At 46.1% G+C, this 20,000-nt stretch overlaps 2 protein-coding genes across 3 annotated transcripts in view; one reads left to right on the top strand and one right to left on the bottom strand.

Moving 5' to 3' along the window:
• cacna2d4a (calcium channel, voltage-dependent, alpha 2/delta subunit 4a) overlaps positions 1 to 20,000 on the bottom strand; it is a 241,211-nt gene that overhangs the window by 78,125 nt on the left and 143,086 nt on the right. The gene's annotated exons all lie outside the window — the stretch shown is intronic.
• The window catches only part of LOC135515580 (leucine-rich repeat and transmembrane domain-containing protein 2-like), a 241,374-nt gene that overhangs the window by 174,370 nt on the left and 47,004 nt on the right, over positions 1 to 20,000 (top strand). The window contains exon 1 of one of the 2 annotated variants that reach the window (XM_064939203.1): positions 835 to 1,459. The exons of the other annotated variant lie outside the window; for it this stretch is intronic. The gene's annotated coding sequence lies outside the window, so the exon portion shown is untranslated. Of the gene's footprint in view, positions 1 to 834; positions 1,460 to 20,000 lie in introns of those variants that run through there. 2 annotated transcript variants of the gene reach the window in all.

The raw sequence follows: 20,000 nt of genomic DNA, 5'->3' as shown, positions 1-20,000 counted from the left end.
TCTTTCTCCCTGCCTCTCTCTCTCTCCCCCTGCCTCTCTCTCTCTCTCCCCCTGCCTCTCTCTCTCCCCCTGCCTCTCTCTCTCCCCCTGCCTCTCTCTCCCCCTGCCTCTCTCTCTCTCTCTCTCCCCCTGCCTCTCTCTCTCCCCCTGCCTCTCTTTCTCCCTGCCTCTCTCTCTCTCTCCCCCTGCCTCTCTCTCTCCCCCTGCCTCTCTCTCCCCCTGCCTCTCTCTCTCTCTCCCCCTGCCTCTCTCTCTCCCCCTGCCTCTCTCTCTCTCTCCCCCTGCCTCTCTCTCCCCCTGCCTCTCTCTCTCTCTCTCCCCCTGCCTCTCTTTCTCCCTGCCTCTCTCTCTCATCCATCTCTCTCTGTTTGTCCTCCATTTAAAAAGCCCATCCCTCTCTTTCTCAATGACTCTAGAAAACGGCTCGTCTTTCCCTGTCTACCCATTGCCAAACACACACACACACACACACGCAAACACTCACTCACACACACAGGCAAACACTCTCACACACACAAACCGATACATGCAGAGCCAGCCTACCACCTAACGTGAGGGACTGAGAAAATGAAATGAGTCAAAAGAGCGAACGGAACAAAATGAGAGAATAAAGGGAGGGAGAGAAAAGCCTGGAGGAAGATTTATATCTGCTGTGAGAGCAGCTGATATTCTCTCTCTCTCTCTGTCTCTCTCTATCTCTCTCTCTCTCTCTCTCTCTCTCTCTCTCTCTCTCTCTCTCTCTCTCTCTCTCTGTCTCTGTCTCTGTCTCTGTCTCTCTCTCTCTCTCTCTCTCTCTCTCTCTCTCTCTGCTCAGACAGAAGCAACACACTGCAATGTTACTATTTTTGACAAGCTGCGCCTCACACACATTCACACACTCAACACACACTCCTGCCGCATGCACGACTGCACACAAACACACAAAACCACTCTATCTCCCTCTCCCTCTCCCTCTCTCTCTCTCTCTCACACACACACAAAGACATCCGCTGGATACTGGCACACGCTGGAGCAGAGGAATCAGAAACATAGCGACACAGAAGGGCTAGCAGGCAGACAGGCAGGCGGAAACACAATCCCTGTACTGGACTGGACTGGGAGAGACTATACTGGGAGGCAGATGTACTGTACTGCGATATATTTATACTGGGGAGGCTAACCTCGTCATGGCAACAAACCGACCTCTCTAAGGATTAAACTTCTCTTCCTCCAACGGACTTCATCTTCCTCATCCTACTTCTCCTCATCTTCCTCATCCTCCTCTTCCTCCTCTTCCTCATTCATTTTTCACCTTCCTTTTTTTCTACAATTATCTACAATTGGTTGTTGCTGCCGGCCGATGATCGATGTGAGGATAATACCAACAGCTCTTTCTCTCCGTTTCTTTATGCTAGGATAGATTTTTTTGCGTCCGTTTTGGTTTTGGCGTTGGGGTTGGTGGTGGCTGGTGTTTTGGAAGGTGAGTGTTTTGGATCTCTTTCGCCACCCTCTGTGTTCTTTCACAAATAAACACACACACACACACACACACACACACACACACACACACACACACACAAAATCTAAACACATAGCTACACACTAAAACAACCACACGCAAATAACGCACAAATTGCCAAGATGGATTTTCCTTATAGACAATAAGTGTTGAATCACGTGTGAATGACAGTTGTTGATTCTTTCCGGATGTACATTAAAGATGTTACATGTGTTCCCTTTCACTGTGTGGTGGGCTGTTTCCTCCAACTCAACACTCCACAGGTCTTAATGATCGGTGTGTGTGTGTGTGTGTGTGTGTGTGTGTGTGTGTGTGTGTGTGTGTGTGTGTGTGTGTGTGTGTGTGTGAAATGATGCTGTATATCAGGGATGTCTGACAACATTGTCACCAGTAGAAACACACACACACACACAGAGCGAGAGTGAGATGTAGACACGTGTGTGTGTGTGTGTGTGTGTGTGTGTGTGTGTGTGTGTATGTATGTATGTATGTATGTATGTATGTATGTATGTATGTATGTATGTATGTATGTATGTATGTATGTATGTATGTATGTATGTATGTATGCATGCATGTATGTATGTATGTATGTATGTATGTATGTATGTATGTATGTATGTATGTGTGTGTATGTGTGTGTATGTGTGTGTATGTGTGTGTATGTATGTGCGTGTGTGTGTGTGTGTGTGTGTGTGTGTGTGTTTATGATAATCTAAAGCATGCCCTGTATGTTAAGATAACTGCCAAAGTAAAGGAAACATGAAGTGTCTTACTCGGGGCGTTGGGTCTCCACCAGCCAGAACAGCATCAATGCACCTTGACATAGATTCTACACGTGTCTGGAACCCTATTGGAGGGATGTGACACCATTATTCCACCAGACAATTCATAATTTGGTGTTTTGTTGACGGTGGTTTCGGGCACCGCTTCAGAATCTATAAATGTTCAATTGGGTTGAGATCTGGTGACAGAGAGACACACACACACACACACACACACACACACACACACACACACACACACACACACACACACACACACACACACACACACACACACACACACACACACACACACACCCTTTAAACCCCCTATGCTTCTTTGAGACCCCTCTTTCCAAGCCACTGAGACCCCTTCTTCTAGCCATGGTAGACACAACAATGGGCCCCTGGGCATGTTTATACATGACTCTAAGCATGATGGGATATGAATTGCTTAATTAACTAAGGAACCACACCTGTGTGGAAGCACCTGCTTTCAATATACACTACCATTCAAAAGTTTGGGGTCGCTTAGAAATGACTTTGTTTTTGAAACAAAAGCATTTTTTTTGTCTATTAAAATAACATAAAATTGATCAGAAATACAGTGTAGACATTGTTAATGACAATTGTAGCTGGAAACAGCTGATTTTTACTGGAATATCTACATAGGCGTTTAGAGGCCCATTATCAGCAACCATCACTACTGTGTTCCAATGGCATGTTGTGTTAGGTAATCCAAGTTTATAATTTTAAAAGGCTAATTGATCATTAGAAAACAATTTTGCAATTATGTTAGCACAGCTGAAAGCACAGTGACTCGGGATGCTGGCCTTCTAGGCAGAGTTCCTCTGTCCAGTGTCTGTGTTCTTTTGCCCATCTTAATCTTTATATTTATTGGCCAGTCTGAGATATGGCTTTTTCTTTGCAACTCTGCCTAGAAGGCCAGCATCCCGGAGTCGCCTCATCAATGTTGACTTTGAGACTGGTGTTTTGCTATTTAATGAAGCTGCACTGTATTTCTGATCAATATAATGTTATTTTAATATACAAAAAAATGTGCTTTTATTTAAAAAAACAAGGACATTTCTAAGTGACCACAAACTTTTGAACGGTAGTGTACGCCGTGTCTGTCATTTACCCAAGAGTTTCCTTTATTTTGGCAGGTACCAGTATGTGAGTTTATGTTTTGTTTACTGAGTGTATTGGCAGCTAGCTAGTCTCCACACACAGCACTTACTCATACTATAGCTCCTAGATCCTAACATAGCTCCTAGTTCCTAACATAGGTCCTAGTTCCTACTATAGCTCATAGTTCCTACTATAACTCCTAGTTCCTACTATATCTCCTAGTTCCTAGTTTTACTCCTATCTCTCTAGTCCTATCTCTCTGGTCCTATCTCTCTACTCCTGTCTCTCTAGTCCTGTCTCTCTACTCCTGTCTCTCTACTCCTGTCTCTCTACTCCTGTCTCTCTACTCCTGTCTCTCTACTCCTGTCTCTCTACTCCTGTCTCTCTACTCCTGTCTCTCTACTCCTGTCTCTCTACTCCTGTCTCTCTACTCCTGTCTCTCTACTCCTGTCTCTCTACTCCTGTCTCTCTACTCCTGTCTCTGTACTCCTAGCTCCAGTTTCTCTCCTCTCCTTTGTGTGGATAGTCTCAATAATTGATACTTGGAGCAGGCAGGCTGCCTTCCCTTTGTTAGCATGGCTGCTTTGTTCCAAGCAGCAACACACTGTACAGACGTTATTGACTCAGGAGGCGAGACCAGGGTTTCATCTCATTACATCTGTATGGCCATGTGTGTGTGTATATAATCTACTGACTGACATGAAGAGGGGAAGAGGACAGCTGGGGTGACTGACTGGAGGGGGTGTTTGTTTACTGCTGTGATATTAGTGAGAAAGGTGTCGCACGCACGCACGCACGCACGCACGCACGCACGCACGCACGCACGCACGCACGCACGCACGCACGCACGCACGCACGCACGCACGCACGCACGCACGCACGCACGCACGCACGCACGCACGCACGCACGCACGCACGCACGCACGCACGCACGCACGCACGCACGCACGCACGCACGCACGCACGCACGCACGCACGCACGCACGCACGCACGCACGCACGCACGCACGCACGCACGCACGCACGCACGCACGCACGCACACACACACACACACACACACACACACACGAGTATCACCGTACGCGTTAGTACAAGGTATGTGCTGACAGCAAGCTTGTGGTTGGAGGAACGAGGGGAATGACGGAGGAGTGTGGAGGAGGATGAGAGCAGGAGAAGAGGTGTGACTGTCCCTCCACTCACCAGCACGCAGGCCACATTGACACCGAATATTTATGTCTTGGAAGGGCCGTGTGTGGGGAGTGATTGACTGTGGTATAAAAAGCCTTCTGAGAATATAGACGGCTTTAGCGCCATAGAGCCTGACCTCCAAGCCTGTCAACCAACCAAACAACTTCTGATCTGGAAAATAAAACAGTGTTCAACAGCGCATCTAGGGTCACATGACTGTTTCCAAATCCTGTCCTTTAACATGGGTCCTTTAAACAGAGCCCACAAGTTTGCTTACACTTCGCCAGCCATTTTATAGCTCCCTGGTTAAAGGGTTGAAATCGGAGATCTACGTCAAGGCCTGTTTAAAATGGAAGGGGGAGAGAAGCAGAGGGAAGAGGTGAGCGTTCACGGAGCACTGGAACACTCTCTGAGGAGGTTGAGGTCAGTACAGAAAACAGGGAAACCGTAGAGGCAGTTAGACTTCCTTGTGGACCCCAGGAAGAGGAGCTGCTGCTTCTGCTAATGGGGATCCTAATGAATAAATAAACAAAAAACAGACAAACAGGCTGGTAGAAAAACAGGCAGTCAGACAAAACAGGCTGGTAGACAAAACAGGCTGGTAGACAAACAGGCAGTCAGACAAACAGGCTGGTAGACAAACAGGCAGTCAGACAAACAGGCTGGTAGACAAACAGGCAGTCAGACAAACAGGCAGTCAGACAAACAGGCTGGTAGACAAACAGGCAGTCAGACAAAGGCAGTCAGACAAACAGGCTGGTAGACAAACAGGCAGTCAGACAAACAGGCAGTCAGACAAACAGGCTGGTAGACAAACAGGCAGTCAGACAAACAGGCAGTCAGACAAACAGGCTGGTAGACAAACAGGCAGTCAGACAAACAGGCAGTCAGACAAACAGGCTGGTAGACAAACAGGCAGTCAGACAAAGGCAGTCAGACAAACAGGCTGGTAGACAAACAGGCAGTCAGACAAAGGCAGTCAGACAAACAGGCAGTCAGACAAACAGGCTGGTAGACAAACAGGCAGTTAGACAAACAGGCAGTCAGACAAACAGGCTGGCAGACAAACAGGCAGTCAGACAAACAGGCTGGTAGACAAACAGGCAGTCAGACAAACAGGCAGTCAGACAAACAGGCTGGTAGACAGGCAAAAAGACAGGAGTGTATTACACACACACCTGTCTAGAATAACAGACAGGCTTGACCTTATCATCACAGAACTGTCTAGAACTACAGACAGGCTTGACCTTATCATCACAGACATGTCTAAAACAACAGACAGTCTGGACCTTATCATCACAGACCTGTCTAGAACTACAGACAGGCTTGACCTTATCATCACAGACATGTCTAAAACAACAGACAGTCTGGACCTTATCATCACACACCTGTCTAGAACTACAGACAGGCTTGACCTTATCATCACAGACCTGTCTAGAATAACAGACAGTCTTGACCTTATCATCACAGACCTGTCTAGAATAACAGAGTCTGGACCTTATCACCACACACCTGTCTAGAACTACAGACAGGCTTGACCTTATCACCACACACCTGTCTAGAACTACAGACAGGCTTGACCTTATCATCACAGACCTGTCTAGAACAACAGACAGGCTTGACCTTATCATCACAGACCTGTCTAGAATAACAGAGTCTGGACCTTATCACCACACACCTGTCTAGAACTACAGACAGGCTTGACCTTATCAACACAGACCTGTCTAGAATTACAGACAGGCTTGACCTTATCATCACAGACCTGTCTAGAATAACAGAGTCTGGACCTTATCACCACACACCTGTCTAGAACTACAGACAGGCTTGACCTTATCACCACACACCTGTCTAGAACTACAGACAGGCTTGACCTTATCATCACAGACCTGTCTAGAACAACAGACAGGCTTGACCTTATCATCACAGACCTGTCTAGAATAACAGAGTCTGGACCTTATCACCACACACCTGTCTAGAACTACAGACAGGCTTGACCTTATCAACACAGACCTGTCTAGAATTACAGACAGGCTTGACCTTATCATCACAGACCTGTCTAGAATAACAGAGTCTGGACCATATCACCACACACCTGTCTAGAACTACAGACAGTCTTGACCTTATCATCACAGACCTGTCTAGAATAACAGAGTCTGGACCTTATCATCACAGACCTGTCTAGAACAACAGACAGGCTTGACCTTATCATCACAGACCTGTCTAGAATAACAGAGTCTGGACCTTATCACCACACACCTGTCTAGAACTACAGACAGGCTTGACCTTATCAACACAGACCTGTCTAGAATTACAGACAGGCTTGACCTTATCATCACAGACCTGTCTAGAATAACAGAGTCTGGACCATATCACCACACACCTGTCTAGAACTACAGACAGTCTTGACCTTATCATCACAGACCTGTCTAGAATAACAGAGTCTGGACCTTATCATCACAGACCTGTCTAGAACTACAGACAGGCTTGACCTTATCATCACAGACATGTCTAGAACTACAGACAGGCTTGACCTTATCATCACAGACCTGTCTAGAATAACAGAGTCTGGACCTTATCATCACAGACCTGTCTAGAATAACAGACAGTCTTGACCTTATCATCACAGACCTGTCTAGAATAACAGAGTCTGGACCTTATCACCACACACCTGTCTAGAACTACAGACAGGCTTGACCTTATCATCACAGACCTGTCTAGAATAACAGAGTCTGGACCTTATCACCACACACCTGTCTAGAACAACAGACAGGCTTGACCTTATCATCACAGACCTGTCTAGAATAACAGACAGGCTTGACCTTATCACCACAGACCTGTCTAGAACAACAGACAGGCTTGACCTTATCACCACAGACATGTCTAGAATAACAGACAGGCTTGACCTTATCACCACACACCTGTCTAGAACTACAGACAGGCTTGACCTTATCATCACAGACATGTCTAGAACTACAGACAGGCTTGACCTTATCACCACAGACATGTCTAGAATAACAGACAGGCTTGACCTTATCATCACAGACCTGTCTAGAACTACAGACAGGCTTGACCTTATCATCACAGACATGTCTAAAACAACAGACAGGCTTGACCTTATCATCACAGACCTGTCTAGAATAACAGACAGTCTGGACCTTATCATCACAGACATGTCTAGAACTACAGACAGGCTTGACCTTATCACCACAGACATGTCTAGAATAACAGACAGTCTGGACCTTATCATCACAGACATGTCTAGAACAACAGACAGGCTTGACCTTATCACCACAGACATGTCTAGAACAACAGACAGGCTTGACCTTATCATCACAGACCTGTCTAGAACAACAGACAGGCTTGACCTTATCATCACAGACATGTCTAGAACAACAGACAGGCTTGACCTTATCATCACAGACATGTCTAGAACAACAGACAGGCTTGACCTTATCATCACAGACCTGTCTAGAACAACAGACAGGCTTGACCTTATCATCACAGACATGTCTAGAATAACAGACAGTCTGGACCTTATCATCACAGACCTGTCTAGAACAACAGACAGGCTTGACCTTATCATCACAGACCTGTCTAGAACAACAGACAGGCTTGACCTTATCATCACAGACATGTCTAGAATAACAGACAGGCTTGACCTTATCATCACACACCTGTCTAGAACTACAGACAGGCTTGACCTTATCATCACAGACATGTCTAGAACTACAGACAGGCTTGACCTTATCATCACAGACATATCTAGAACTACAGACAGGCTTGACCTTATCATCACAGACCTGTCTAGAACTACAGACAGGCTTGACCTTATCATCACAGACCTGTCTAGAATAACAGACAGGCTTGACCTTATCACCACAGACCTGTCTAGAATAACAGAGTCTGGACCTTATCACCACACACCTGTCTAGAACTACAGACAGGCTTGACCTTATCATCACAGACATGTCTAGAACAACAGACAGTCTGGACCTTATCATCACAGACCTGTCTAGAACAACAGACAGGCTTGACCTTATCATCACAGACCTGTCTAGAACAACAGACAGGCTTGACCTTATCATCACAGACCTGTCTAGAACTACAGACAGGCTTGACCTTATCATCACAGACATGTCTAGAACTACAGACAGGCTTGACCTTATCATCACAGACCTGTCTAGAACAACAGACAGGCTTGACCTTATCACCACAGACCTGTCTAGAATAACAGACAGTCTGGACCTTATCATCACAGACCTGTCTAGAATAACAGACAGGCTTGACCTTATCATCACAGACCTGTCTAGAACAACAGAGTCTGGACCTTATCATCACAGACCTGTCTAGAATAACAGACAGGCTGGACCTTATCATCACAGACCTGTCTAGAACTACAGACAGGCTTGACCTTATCATCACACACCTGTCTAGAACAACAGACAGGCTTGACCTTATCATCACACACCTGTCTAGAATAACAGAGTCTGGACCTTATCATCACAGACATGTCTAGAACAACAGACAGTCTGGACCTTATCATCACAGACATGTCTAGAACAACAGACAGTCTGGACCTTATCATCACAGACCTGTCTAGAACTACAGACAGGCTTGACCTTATCATCACAGACCTGTCTAGAATAACAGACAGGCTTGACCTTATCATCACAGACCTGTCTAGAATAACAGACAGTCTGGACCTTATCATCACAGACCTGTCTAGAACAACAGACAGGCTGGACCTTATCATCACAGACCTGTCTAGAACAACAGACAGTCTGGACCTTATCATCACAGACCTGTCTAGAATAACAGACAGGCTTGACCTTATCATCACAGACCTGTCTAGAATAACAGACAGGCTTGACCTTATCATCACAGACCTGTCTAGAATAACAGACAGGCTTGACCTTATCATCACAGACCTGTCTAGAATAACAGACAGGCTTGACCTTATCATCACAGACATGTCTAGAACTACAGACAGGCTTGACCTTATCATCACAGACCTGTCTAGAACAACAGACAGGCTTGACCTTATCACCACAGACCTGTCTAGAATAACAGACAGTCTGGACCTTATCATCACAGACCTGTCTAGAATAACAGACAGGCTTGACCTTATCATCACAGACCTGTCTAGAACAACAGAGTCTGGACCTTATCATCACAGACCTGTCTAGAATAACAGACAGTCTGGACCTTATCATCACAGACCTGTCTAGAACAACAGACAGTCTGGACCTTATCACCACAGACCTGTCTAGAATAACAGACAGGCTTGACCTTATCATCACAGACCTGTCTAGAATAACAGAGTCTGGACCTTATCATCACAGACCTGTCTAGAACAACAGACAGTCTGGACCTTATCATCACAGACATGTCTAGAACAACAGACAGTCTGGACCTTATCATCACAGACCTGTCTAGAACTACAGACAGGCTTCATCATCACAGACCTGTCTAGAATAACAGACAGGCTTGACCTTATCATCACAGACCTGTCTAGAATAACAGACAGTCTGGACCTTATCATCACAGACCTGTCTAGAACAACAGACAGGCTGGACCTTATCATCACAGACCTGTCTAGAACAACAGACAGTCTGGACCTTATCATCACAGACCTGTCTAGAATAACAGACAGGCTTGACCTTATCATCACAGACCTGTCTAGAATAACAGACAGGCTTGACCTTATCATCACAGACCTGTCTAGAATAACAGACAGTCTGGACCTTATCATCACAGACCTGTCTAGAACAACAGACAGGCTGGACCTTATCATCACAGACCTGTCTAGAACAACAGACAGTCTGGACCTTATCATCACAGACCTGTCTAGAATAACAGACAGGCTTGACCTTATCATCACAGACCTGTCTAGAATAACAGACAGGCTTGACCTTATCATCACAGACCTGTCTAGAATAACAGACAGGCTTGACCTTATCATCACAGACCTGTCTAGAATAACAGACAGGCTTGACCTTATCATCACAGACCTGTCTAGAATAACAGACAGGCTTGACCTTATCACCACAGACCTGTCTAGAATAACAGACAGGCTTGACCTTATCACCACAGACCTGTCTAGAATAATAGACAGTCTGGACCTTATCATCACAGACCTGTCTAGAACAACAGACAGGCTGGACCTTATCATCACAGACCTGTCTAGAACAACAGACAGTCTGGACCTTATCATCACAGACCTGTCTAGAATAACAGACAGGCTTGACCTTATCATCACAGACCTGTCTAGAATAACAGACAGGCTTGACCTTATCATCACAGACCTGTCTAGAATAACAGACAGGCTTGACCTTATCATCACAGACCTGTCTAGAATAACAGACAGGCTTGACCTTATCATCACAGACATGTCTAGAACTACAGACAGGCTTGACCTTATCATCACAGACCTGTCTAGAACAACAGACAGGCTTGACCTTATCACCACAGACCTGTCTAGAATAACAGACAGTCTGGACCTTATCATCACAGACCTGTCTAGAATAACAGACAGGCTTGACCTTATCATCACAGACCTGTCTAGAACAACAGAGTCTGGACCTTATCATCACAGACCTGTCTAGAATAACAGACAGGCTGGACCTTATCATCACAGACCTGTCTAGAACTACAGACAGTCTGGACCTTATCACCACAGACCTGTCTAGAATAACAGACAGGCTTGACCTTATCACCACAGACCTGTCTAGAATAACAGAGTCTGGACCTTATCATCACAGACATGTCTAGAACAACAGACAGTCTGGACCTTATCACCACAGACATGTCTAGAACTACAGACAGTCTGGACCTTATCATCACAGACCTGTCTAGAACTACAGACAGGCTTGACCTTATCATCACAGACCTGTCTAGAATAACAGACAGGCTTGACCTTATCATCACAGACCTGTCTAGAATAACAGACAGTCTGGACCTTATCATCACAGACCTGTCTAGAACAACAGACAGGCTGGACCTTATCATCACAGACCTGTCTAGAACAACAGACAGTCTGGACCTTATCATCACAGACCTGTCTAGAACAACAGACAGTCTGGACCTTATCATCACAGACCTGTCTAGAACAACAGACAGTCTGGACCTTATCATCACAGACCTGTCTAGAATAACAGACAGTCTGGACCTTATCACCACAGACCTGTCTAGAATAACAGACAGGCTTGACCTTATCACCACAGACCTGTCTAGAATAACAGACAGGCTTGACCTTATCATCACAGACCTGTCTAGAATAACAGACAGTCTGGACCTTATCACCACAGACCTGTCTAGAACAACAGACAGTCTGGACCTTATCATCACAGACCTGTCTAGAATAACAGACAGTCTGGACCTTATCACCACAGACCTGTCTAGAACAACAGACAGTCTGGACCTTATCATCACAGACCTGTCTAGAACAACAGACAGTCTGGACCTTATCATCACAGACCTGTCTAGAACAACAGACAGTCGTCACAGGATGGGGGTCTTCTCAGTCAGGTTGAGACTGGTCTTCTACTATTGATTTAATGTATTGTTATTCTCATTAACATTGTTGTTGTAGTCGGTGTTCATGGTAATCCCATTTCAGCTACTATTATTACTACTGATGTCTTATTGACGCTGGTACCATCATTGTTGTCATATGTAGACCAACACAATGGAAGTCGTTCAACTGGCCGTGTCAATAAAGTCTACTTAATTACAGTGCCTTGCGAAAGTATTCGGCCCCCTTGAACTTTGCGATCTTTTGCCACATTTCAGGCTTCAAACATAAAGATATAAAACTGTATTTTTTGTGAAGAATCAACAACAAGTGGGACACAATCATGAAGTGGAACGACATTTATTGGATATTTCAAACTTTTTTAACAAATCAAAAACTGAAAAATTGGGCGTGCAAAATTATTCAGCCCCCTTAAGTTAATACTTTGTAGCGCCACCTTTTGTTGCGATTACAGCTGTAAGTCGCTTGGGGTATGTCTCTATCAGTTTTGCACATCGAGAGACTGAATTTTTTTCCCATTCCTCCTTGCAAAACAGCTTGAGGTCAGTGAGGTTGGATGGAGAGCATTTGTGAACAGCAGTTTTCAGTTCTTTCCACAGATTCGCGATTGGATTCAGGTCTGGACTTTGACTTGGCCATTCTAACATCCGGATATGTTTATTTTTGAACCATTCCATTGTAGATTTTGCTTTATGTTTTGGATCATTGTCTTGTTGGAAGACAAATCTTCGTCCCAGTCTCAGGTCTTTTGCAGACTCCATCAGGTTTTCTTCCAGAATGGTCCTGTATTTGGCTCCATCCATCTTCCCATCAATTTTAACCATCTTCCCTGTCTCTGCTGAAGAAAAGCAGGCCCAAACCATGATGCTGCCACCACCATGTTTGACAGTGGGGATGGTGTGTTGCTTTTACGCCAAACATAACGTTTTGCATTGTTGCCAAAAAGTTCAATTTTGGTTTCATCTGACCAGAGCACCTTCTTCCACATGTTTGGTGTGTCTCCCCAGGTGGCTTGTGGCAAACTTTAAACAACACTTTTTATGGATATCTTTAAGAAATGGCTTTCTTCTTGCCACACATCCATAAAGGCCAGATTTGTGCAATATACGACTGATTGTTGTCCTATGGACAGAGTCTCCCACCTCAGCTGTAGATCTCTGCAGTTCATCCAGAGTGATCATGGGCCTCTTGGCTGCATCTCTGATCAGTCTTCTCCTTGTATGAGCTGAAAGTTTAGAGGGACGGCCAGGTCTTGGTAGATTTGCAGTGGTCTGATACTCCTTCCATTTCAATATTATCGCTTGCACAGTGCTCCTTGGGATGTTTAAAGCTTGGGAAATCTTTTTGTATCCAAATCCGGCTTTAAACTTCTTCACAACAGTATCTCGGACCTGCCTGGTGTGTTCCTTGTTCTCCATGATGCTCTCTGCGCTTTTAACGGACCTCTGAGACTATCACAGTGCAGGTGCATTTATACGGAGACTTGATTACACACTGGTGGATTGTATTTATCATCATTAGTCATTTAGGTCAACATTGGATCATTCAGAGATCCTCACTGAACTTCTGGAGAGAGTTTGCTGCACTGAAAGTAAAGGGTCTGAATAATTTTGCACCACCAATTTTTCCGTTTTTGATTTGTTAAAAAAGTTTGAAATATCCAATAAATGTCGTTCCACTTCATGATTGTGTCGCACTTGTTGTTGATTCTTCACAAAAAATACAGTTTTATATCTTTATGTTTGAAACCTGAAATGTGGCAAAAGGTCGCAAAGTTCAAGGGGGCTGAATACTTTCGCAAGGCACTGTAAGAGAAGGTGGAGGAAGAACTAGAGAGAGGAGAGATGTGTTGGATAATGTTGCTGTCTGCTTGTGGCCTGGTGTTCAGGGTGGAGAGGTAGTAACATCTCTGCTTGTGGTCTGGTGTTCAGGGTGGAGAGGTAGTAACATCTCTGCTTGTGGTCTGGTGTTCAGGGTGGAGAGGTAGTAACATCTCTGCTTGTGGTCTGGTGTTCAGGGTGGAGAGGTAGTAACATCTCTGCTTGTGGTCTGGTGTTCAGGGTGGAGAGACAGTAACATCTCTGCTTGTGGTCTGGTGTTCAGGGTGGAGAGGTAGTAACATCTCTGCTTGTGGTCTGGTGTTCAGGGTGGAGAGGTAGTAACATCTCTGCTTGTGGTCTGGTGTTCAGGGTGGAGAGACAGTAACATCTCTGCTTGTGGTCTGGTGTTCAGGGTGGAGAGGTAGTAGCATCTCTGCTTGTGGCCTGGTGTTCAGGGTGGAGAGGTAGTAGCATCTCTGCTTGTGGTCTGGTGTTCAGGGTGGACAGACAGTAACATCTCTGCTTGTGGTCTGGTGTTCAGGGTGGAGAGGTAGTAACATCTCTGCTTGTGGTCTGGTGTTCAGGGTGGAGAGGTAGTAACATCTCTGCTTGTGGTCTGGTGTTCAGGGTGGACAGACAGTAGCATCTCTGCTTGTGGTCTGGTGTTCAGGGTGGAGAGGTAGTAGCATCTCTGCTTGTGGTCTGGTGTTCAGGGTGGACAGACAGTAGCATCTCTGCTTGTGGTCTGGTGTTCAGGGTGGAGAGGTAGTAACATCTCTGCTTGTGGTCTGGTGTTCAGGGTGGAGAGGTAGTAACATCTCTGCTTGTGGTCTGGTGTTCAGGGTGGAGAGGTAGTAACATCTCTGCTTGTGGTCTGGTGTTCAGGGTGGAGAGGTAGTAACATCTCTGCTTGTGGCCTGGTGTTCAGGGTGGAGAGGTAGTAACATCTCTGCTTGTGGTCTGGTGTTCAGGGTGGAGAGGTAGTAACATCTCTGCTTGTGGTCTGGTGTTCAGGGTGGAGAGGTAGTAACATCTCTGCTTGTGGTCTGGTGTTCAGGGTGGAGAGGTAGTAACATCTCTGCTTGTGGTCTGGTGTTCAGGGTGGAGAGGTAGTAACATCTCTGCTTGTGGTCTGGTGTTCAGGGTGGAGAGGTAGTAACATCTCTGCTTGTGGTCTGGTGTTCAGGGTGGAGAGGTAGTAACATCTCTGCTTGTGGTCTGGTGTTCAGGGTGGAGAGGTAGTAACATCTCTGCTTGTGGTCTGGTGTTCAGGGTGGAGAGGTAGTAACATCTCTGCTTGTGGTCTGGTGTTCAGGGTGGAGAGGTAGTAACATCTCTGCTTGTGGTCTGGTGTTCAGGGTGGAGAGGTAGTAACATCTCTGCTTGTGGTCTGGTGTTCAGGGTGGAGAGGTAGTAACATCTCTGCTTGTGGTCTGGTGTTCAGGGTGGAGAGGTAGTAACATCTCTGCTTGTGGTCTGGTGTTCAGGGTGGAGAGGTAGTAACATCTCTGCTTGTGGTCTGGTGTTCAGGGTGGAGAGGTAGTAACATCTCTGCTTGTGGTCTGGTGTTCAGGGTGGAGAGGTAGCAACATCTCTGCTTGTGGCCTGGTGTTCAGGGTGGAGAGGTAGTAACATCTCTGCTTGTGGCCTGGTGTTCAGGGTGGAGAGGTAGTAACATCTCTGCTTGTGGCCTGGTGTTCAGGGTGGAGAGGTAGTAACATCTCTGCTTGTGGTCTGGTGTTCAGGGTGGACAGACAGTAACATCTCTGCTTGTGGTCTGGTGTTCAGGGTGGAGAGGTAGTAACATCTCTGCTTGTGGCCTGGTGTTCAGGGTGGACAGACAGTAACATCTCTGCTTGTGGTCTGGTGTTCAGGGTGGAGAGGTAGTAACATCTCTGCTTGGGGCCTGGTGTTCAGGGTAGAGAGGTAGTAACATCTCTACTTGTGGTCTGGTGTTCAGGGTGGAGAGGTAGTAACATCTCTAATGATGGCACTAACCCCTCCAGAGGGACACCGCAGGTTAAGGAGCCAATCTGGATGTTTTCTCCAACCCTCCCAAGAGAGCTATTAGCACTAAGTCTCTCCCTCTCGCCAGAGGAGAGCTAGACAGTAACCTAACCATGGTTGTAGTAAATGACTCTAAGACAGTAAGGATCGTCCACGAGAGTTACAACCCGCCACTTCAGACATTTCAGTGTTGGCAGTCTGTCTGTAAATGTAGCCCAGAATATTCCACCTAGTCCTCTGGCCTACCCTCTCTCATCTCTGTCACTGGGGTCAGGGGTCAGAGGTCAGGGGTATTTATATTTGGAGGTTTTCGAGTAGCTTCAGAGAAATGGGAAGCGTAGGTGAACTCTTCGACTGTGGTGACACTGTCATCGGAAGGCAGTTGTCAAGGTTCAGGGGTCAACAGGAAGGAGTATTTACAGACTGAATTTGAATGAACGGTACCTGTCCTATAATGGTGAAGGGTTTCCTCTTTCTGCTGTTGACTTATGTGCTCTCCGTCTCCCGTCACCTGACTGTAGGGTCAAGGGTCAATAGGAGTATTTATAGTTGAAGGTAAAGGTCAACAGGTCGTACCACTGTGCCTGTCCTAAAATGGCTTCTCAGAGTCGGTTTGGAGAACCTAATTCTGGATGCTCGTGTTATCAAATCAAATCAAAGTGTATTTGTCACGTGCTCCGAATACAACAGGTGTAGACCTTATAAAGTTTAATCCTTACCTAACCAACAGTGCTATTTTTAAGGAAAAAAATAGGTATTAGGTAAACAATAGATAAAGAAAGAAATACAATTAAATAAAAAAACAACAGTAAAATGACAGTGAAAATATCAGTAGTGAGGCTCTATACAGGGTATTATGGTACAGAGTCAGTGTGGAGGATATATACAGGGTATTACGGTACAGAGTCAGTGTGTGGAGGATATATACAGGGTATTACGGTACAGAGTCAGTGTGGAGGCTATATACAGGGGGTTACGGTACAGAGTCAATGTGGAGGCTATATACAGGTGGTACCGGTACTGAGTCAGTGTGGAGGCTATATACAGGGGGTACCGGTACAGAGTCAATGTGGAGGCTATATACAGGGGGTACCGGTACAGAGTCAATGTGGAGGCTATATACAGGGGGTACTGGTACAGAGTCAATGTGGAGGCTATATACAGGGGGTACCGGTACAGAGTCAATGTGGAGGCTATATACAGGGGTTACCAGTACAGAGTCAATGTTGAGGCTATATACAGGGGGTACCGGTACAGAGTCAATGTGGAGGCTATACACAGGGGGTACCGGTACAGAGTCAATGTGGAGGCTATATACAGGGGGTACCAGTACAGAGTCAATGTGGAGGCTATATACAGGGGGTACCTGTACAGTGTCAATGTGGAGGCTATATACAGGGGGTACCGGTACAGAGTCAATGTGCAGGGGCACCGGTTGTTCGGGCTAATTTTCCTCTGTTAAAGTACTAAGAGAGAGAGTGGAGAGGTTCAGCTGTGTTCATCAGACCGCTCACATCAGCACAGCTTCTATCCAGACCTCCTGTGTTCTCCAACACACACTGTCAGCCAATCAGCATCCAGAGCTGGCCCCTCCAACACACAGCCTATCAGCATCAATGAAGGAGGATCAGTCTTCTTTAAGACTGCAGTAGGATCAGTCTTCTTTAAGACTGCAGTAGGATGGATAAGTAGTGATATTTAATACGGTTTATCAAGACTGCAGTAGGATGGATAAGTAGTGATATTTAATACGGTTTATCAAGACTGCAGTAGGATGGATAAGTAGTGATATTTAATACGGTTTATCAAGACTGCAGTAGGATGGATAAGTAGTGATATTTAATACGGTTTATCAAGACTGCAGTAGGATGGATAAGTAGTGATATTTAATACGGTTTATCAAGACTGCAGTAGGATGGATAAGTAGTGATATTTAATACGGTTTATCAAGACTGCAGTAGGATGGAAAAGCAGTGATATTTAATAAGGTTTCAAGTTGACATAATCAGACAGTCAGAAAGTCAGTGGGGTGTGTGTTGGGGGCTCAGTGTGTCAGAGAGCTCCCACTCTCTCCCCAGAAACACAGACCTGTGTTCCTTCCTATTCCACCAAGGTAGAATCCCCACAGTGCTTACCTCTGTCTGTCTGAACAACAGGGTAGCCTGACTAGCCAGACCCCCCTCCTCTCTCCTATCTCTCCAAGATAGAATCCCCACAGTGCTTACCTCTGTCTGTCTGAACAACAGGGTAGCCTGACTAGCCAGACCCCCCTCCTCTCTCCTATCCCACCAAGGTAGAATCCCCACAGTGCTTACCTCTGTCTGTCTGAACAACAGGGTAGCCTGACTAGCCAGACCCCCTCCTCTCTCCTATTCCACCAAGATAGAATCCCCACAGTGCGTACCTCTGTCTGTCTGAACAACAGGGTAGCCTGACTAGCCAGACCCCCCTCCTCTCTCCTATCCCACCAAGGTAGAATCCCCACAGTGCTTACCTCTGTCTGTCTGAACAACTTGGTAGCCTGACTAGCCAGACCCCCCTCCTCTCTCCTATCCCACCAAGGTAGAATCCCCACAGTGCTTACCTCTGTCTGTCTGAACAACAGGGTAGCCTGACTAGCCAGACCCCCCTCCTCTCTCCTATTCCACCAAGATAGAATCCCCACAGTGCTTACCTCTGTCTGTCTGAACAACAGGGTAGCCTGACTAGCCAGACCCCCCTCCTCTCTCCTATCCCACCAAGGTAGAATCCCCACAGTGCGTACCTCTGTCTGTCTGAACAACAGGGTAGCCTGACTAGCCAGACCCCCCTCCTCTCTCCTATCCCACCAAGGTAGAATCCCCACAGTGCTTACCTCTGTCTGTCTGAACAACAGGGTAGCCTGACTAGCCAGACCCCCCTCCTCTCTCCTATCTCTCCAAGATAGAATCCCCACAGTGCGTACCTCTGTCTGTCTGAACAACAGGGTAGCCTGACTAGCCAGACCCCCCTCCTCTCTCCTTCCCTCTCTAAGTAATCTAATATCTCTCCCTCTCCTTCCCTCTCCCAGTACTCTGATATCAACTCAAAGGGCTTCATGGGTAACATGTGAAATAGATAATAAACAAAAGTGAAATAATCCATCAATGATGACCAGCTAACATTACACTCAGAAGTTTCAATACAGTGTCGTAACGATGTGCAAATAGTTAACATTTAACATTTACATTTAAGTCATTTAGCAGACGCTCTTATCCAGAGCGACTTACAAATTGGTTAAAGTACAAAAGGGAAAATAAATAAACATAAATATATGTTGCATTCACAATGGCGTCTGTTCTTCACTGGCTGCCATTTTGTTGTGGCAACAGGTCACAAATTCACTAACGATAAGCATCAGCCGTCAGAGCAGCTTACCGATCACTGCATCTGTACACAGCCCATCTGTACACAGCCCATCTGTACACAGCCCATCTGTAAACAGCCCATCTGTAAACAGCCCATCTGTAAACAGCCCATCTGTAAACAGCCCATCTGTAAACAGCCCATCTGTACACAGCCCATCTGTACACAGCCCATCTGTAAACAGCCCATCTGTACACAGCCCATCTGTAAACAGCCCATATGTAAACAGCCCATCTGTACACAGCCCATCTGTAAACAGCCCATCTGTAAACAGCCCATCTGTAAACAGCCCATCTGTAAACAGCCCATCTGTAAACAGCCCATCTGTACACAGCCCATCTGTAAACAGCCCATCTGTACACAGCCCATCTGTACACAGCCCATCTGTAAACAGCCCATCTGTACACAGCCCATCTGTAAACAGCCCATCTGTAAACAGCACATCTGTACACAGCCCATCTGTACACAGCCCATCTGTAAACAGCCCATCTGTAAACAGCCCATCTGTAAACAGCCCATCTGTACACAGCCCATCTGTACACAGCCCATCTGTAAACAGCCCATCTGTACACAGCCCATCTGTACACAGCCCATCTGTAAACAGCCCATCTGTAAACAGCCCATCTGTACACAGCCCATCTGTACACAGCCCATCTGTAAACAGCCCATCTGTACA

The sequence above is a fragment of the Oncorhynchus masou genome, chromosome 27, assembly GCF_036934945.1.
Source record: "Oncorhynchus masou masou isolate Uvic2021 chromosome 27, UVic_Omas_1.1, whole genome shotgun sequence".
In the NCBI taxonomy this organism is placed as follows: domain Eukaryota; kingdom Metazoa; phylum Chordata; class Actinopteri; order Salmoniformes; family Salmonidae; genus Oncorhynchus; species Oncorhynchus masou.
Note: the sequence above shows the minus strand (reverse complement) of the source record. Positions and strands in the feature narration are given on the sequence as shown.